The 4802-nt window shown below is 41.5% G+C and overlaps 1 pseudogene; it reads left to right on the top strand.

The window, feature by feature from the left end:
• The first annotated feature begins 2792 nt into the window (after positions 1 to 2792).
• LOC105741676 lies at positions 2793 to 4536 on the top strand (annotated as a pseudogene).
• Positions 4537 to 4802: the final 266 nt, after the last annotated feature.

The following is a 4802-nucleotide window of genomic DNA, read 5'->3' as shown; positions in this document are numbered from 1 at the left end:
ATATATATATTATATATATATATATATATGCATGCATGCTGCGGAGTCTGAGGCACCCGAACACACTGCATCTTCACCATGTGCTGCATAGAGGTCCCACTTTATGAGGGTTTAAAGGCCCTTCTCAGAGCTACACAGGGAAAGTGGGATGCCCTCCCCAGAACCTCAGCTTCCCTTTTTTGTGTAAAAGAGGTGTTTTATTAGCCTTTTGAGAATTATAAAACATTGCTTACCAAAATGTCCTATATAGATCTCACTAGGAAGCATGGTCCATACCACAAAGTAGTTACATTCTGTGATTTGAACACCATAAAGAACCAGCAAAACAACTTGGTTCTTTGGGTTACTGATGGAAGATTTTATGTAAGACATGTAGGCCTCTGGAGTGAGTGTAGGGACTCAATGATGCATTTTTTTAGAACTACACAAGAAGCCTTCAAGCACGAAAGGGGGCACGTACCAAGATGGCAATTACATTAAATAAGATCTCAAGTTATACAGATATATTTAGCTGGGTCTTTCAAGGACTATCCTTTCCTACTTCAGGGGTTATTATTCTTTTTCAAGGAAAATGGGATGTATTGACCTACTAGGTCCTTATTTATTTCTTAGGTGAATGTGTTCTATCCAGTTTTTTTTTTTGAGACCTTGAGGATTTTTCCAGACCCTCTCTTATAGTCTGGACCTTGTACTTGCCCTGGATCTGATCAACATTCTGAGACAATGTTAAGCTTATGTGGAAGTTATCTATAGGTATTGAATGAAATCTTTTTAAAGCAGATCCCCACTTCCTGTCTCCTGACCTCATACTGTCTAAGGCATGTGTGTTTGGGTGCTTGTGTTTGACATGTATGTGTGGTTCTTACAAGGTAAATACTGTGTAGATCAAGTTTCAGAAAGTATACCCTTTGCTGTGGCCATGAAGTAATTTTCCTACAGTAGATGTAAGTAGATACTTTAAAATGATTTTTCTTTCAGGTTTATAAACCACCATGAATTATTTTTGGTGTAATGTGAGGTCAGAGGTCAATTTAATCTCCCATATGTGAATAGTCAATTTCTAGAATGCTAATAGAAACATCCTTCCATTACACATTATTTTTTTCTGCAAGTTTGTTTTTTACTCATTTTAAGAATACAGGTATGTCTAGGCCCAGTGAGATATCTCAGCAGACTAAGGACTAGCGTTTGATCCCCAGTCCCACCTCATGCCAGCCCCAGCTCCAGGGTGCCCAGAGCTGGTGACCAAGTCCAGGCATGGTGGCTCATGCCTATAATCCCAGCACTGGGGAGACTGAAAACCAAAGGATCACTATGAGATTGAGCTGCATAGTGGGATCACGTACCAAATACATAAAAGAAAAAAAAAATTAAGGTACTTCTAAGACCAGAGTAGTGAACCATCAAATTGTCTCATTTAGTGTATAATTATTGATTATTGATTATACATTATAGGTGCTTTGTGAGATAAGCAGATCTGATCATAAGAATGCCTTGTTGAGATGCTTGTTTGATCACCTCATAAACTTTTTACTAGACAAATTCTTATAGAAATCTTGGTCTTTCACTACGAAGATGGAGCCCTCTCTTAGAATTGACTGAGATTAAGAATAGCGAACTATGTAATCTGTTGGAGAAAATTTTAGGATACTCTAATGTTGAGGAGGTGGCATGGGTACTGCCATGGGTGTTATCCAGCTCTACATTAAGAATCAGAAAAAAAAACGTACAGCTGAATGACTTTAATTTTTTTGAATTAGGCCAGAAAGAAAGCTTTGGTAAATTGGGAGCCTGCAAAATGGATCAGAGAGAAGCTTGGTTGATGAAAAGATTCTCGATTTGAAAAGGCCAGTGAGTTCACAAAAGGACAATGGGAAAAATGTCTTCAAGAAATATGAAGAACCATCAAGGCCCTGCAATTTCCAGGAGAAAGCTTGCAAAGGTAAAAGACTTTGCTTTGAGAAGAGAGCCCTGAGGCTAAAGGGTGGAAAAGAGCCCCCAAAGGGATTCAGTTCACCATGCTGCCCACCAGGCACCTCGAGGTCCCTGGAGGCTGTGCAGACTTGGTAGGGTGTGGCTCGCCTTGTGATGCTGCAGACTGTCGCAGCACATGCATTGTGCTTATTTGTAGATGTGGGCAGAATGCACTGGAATTCCAGTTTTTTTTTGGTTAGGATAACTACAGGGTGAATAAATGCTGTTTTCTGACCCCAAGATTCTATCAGATCTGTTAATACTGAGTGCTTTCAGAATTAAAAATTGTTGCTTATGGATCAGATGTAGCTCCCTCAGGTATCAGGTACTTCTAAGGCAGAGGGAGGAGCATCGCTTAACCCTAGCATTTCAAGGCCACCCTGGGAAACATAGTACATCTCAAAAAAAAGTAATTTTGGGGAGATTTGTGAAACATATTTAGTGTCTTGTCAAACTGTCTTCTATCCAGTTGTTCCAGATACTTTTCTATTCAGCTAAATTGGATAATTACAGAAACTGTGTATACATATTTGCTATAGACAAGAATGACTTTCTATTAATGAAATATTGTCATGGCTTGTTGCCACAGTTTTTGCATTTGTGGATATTTCCAAGTGTCAATCAAACATATTCAATTGAAATACTTATGTCTCTGTGGCACATACAAAGTTTTTGTTGTCATTTTTCTCCAAATGACTCAATGTAAGATTGACTCACATATAATTGTACTGGGCATTAAAAGGAATATAGGCTTTTTCTCAACGGGTTTGCTATGAGAGCACAGGTGTAGTGAAAGCCACCACTAAATCCAAGCCAACATGGGAAAGGAAAAGACTCACATTAATATCGTCATCATTGGACACGTGAACTCCATCAAGTCCACCACCACCAGCCATCTGATCTACAAAGGTGGTGGCATTGACAAAAGAACTATTGAAAAATTTGAGGAGGCTGCTGAGATGGGGAAGGGTTCCTTCAAGTATCCCTGGGTGTTGGACAAGCTGAAAGCTGAGGATGTGTGGTCTCACCATTGACGTCTCCCTGTGGAAATTTGAGACCAGAAAGTATTATATGACCATCATTGATGCCGCTGGATGCAGAGTTTTCATCAAAAACATGATTACAGGCACATCGCAGGCTGACTGTGCTGTCCTGATTGTTGTTGCTGGCACTGGTGAATTCGAAGCTGGTATTTCCAAGAACGGGCAGACCCATGAGCATGCCCTTCAGGCTTACATGCTGGGTGTGAAACAACTAATTGTTGGTGTTAACAAAATGGATTCCATGGAGCCACCCTACAGCCAGAAGAGACATGAGGAAATTGTTAAGGAAGTCAGCACCTACATTAAGAAAATCAGCTACAACCCTAACACCGTAGCTTTTGTGCCAATTTCTGGTTGGAATGGTGACAACATGCTGGAGCCAAGTACTAACATGCCTTGGTTCAGAGCAGAAGAACCAATACTATTGTGGACTACTGGACTATTTTATAATATTTTGCTGTTCACACACCTATAATATTTAAATGATGGAACTAAAAAAAAAGGGGATACAGATGAATGACTATTTTGTATCTGTATATTCAGAATGGTTAGGATACGTACGTACATTCTCTTAATTCAAGGAATAGAGGGATTTGTTCGAATAGTGTTTGTAAGCAGTATATCATGTCTGTATCTTGTACAACAAATAACCACTAGGAAGACAGTATGCAATGTGTTAATTATTGAAACTGTCCTACCAATTGGATTTGAACTGTCTCATTGCTATTTATTTCTCAATAAAATTATGGAAAAAAAATATTTTTTTTTAAAAAAAGGATGGAAGGTCACTCGTAAAGATGGCAATGCCAGCAGAACCACACTTCTTGAAGATTTGGATAGCATCCTCTCACCCACTCGCCCCACAGACAAGCCTTTGCGGCTGCCCCTCCAGGATATCTACAAAATTGGTGGTATTGGCACTGTCCCTGTGGGCCGAGTGGAGAATGGTACTCTCAAACCTGGTATGGTGGTCACCTTTGCTCCAGTCAATGTCACAACTGAAGTCAAGTCTGTTGAAATGCACCATGAAGTTTTGAGTGAAGCCCTTCCTGGGGACAATGTGGGCTTCAATGTCAAGAACGTGTCTGTCAAAAATGTTTGGCATGGTAATGTGACCAGTGACAGCAAAAATGACCCACCAATGGAAGCAGCTGGTTTCACTGCTCAGGAGATTATCCTTAACCTTCCTGACCAGGTCAGTGCTGCCTATGCCCCTGTCCTAGATTGTCACACAGCTCACATTGCTTGCAAGTTTGCTGAGCTGAAAGAAAAAATTGCTTGCCAGTCTGGCAAGAAGCTGGAAGATGGACCCAAGTTTTTGAAATCTGGTGATGCTGCCATTGTTGACATGGTTCCAGGCAAGCCCATGTGTGTTGAGAGCTTCTCTGATTATCCACCTCTGGGTCGTTACGCTGTTCACGATATGAGACAGACATTTGCTGTGGGTATCATCAAAGCTGTGGACAAGAAGGCTGCTGGAGCTGGCAAGGTCACCAAGTCTGCCCAGAAAGCTCAGCGAATTAAAGTGCCTGCTTACGCAGATGCAGGGGCCAGGGATTCGATCCCAGGCCTGCCCTGTTGGCCCAAGCCCTGGCCCTGGGGCACACTGAGACAATGAATGAGACTGGGCATGGTGTGCGCATATAATCCCAGCTTGTGAGAGATGGAGCACAGGTGGATCACTACAAGTTCGATCTATGTAGGGAGACACCGTAGACCCTGTAGACCCTGTAGTCCCTCTACTAAAAAGTGTTGGGGGGGAATCTTACGCTGGCACTGCTCAGA

This window comes from Octodon degus, unplaced genomic scaffold, assembly GCF_000260255.1.
Source record: "Octodon degus isolate 3935 unplaced genomic scaffold, OctDeg1.0 scaffold00002, whole genome shotgun sequence".
In the NCBI taxonomy this organism is placed as follows: Eukaryota; Metazoa; Chordata; class Mammalia; order Rodentia; family Octodontidae; genus Octodon; species Octodon degus.
The sequence above is the reverse complement of the archived record's forward strand: the minus strand, read 5'-3'. Positions and strand labels throughout refer to the sequence as shown.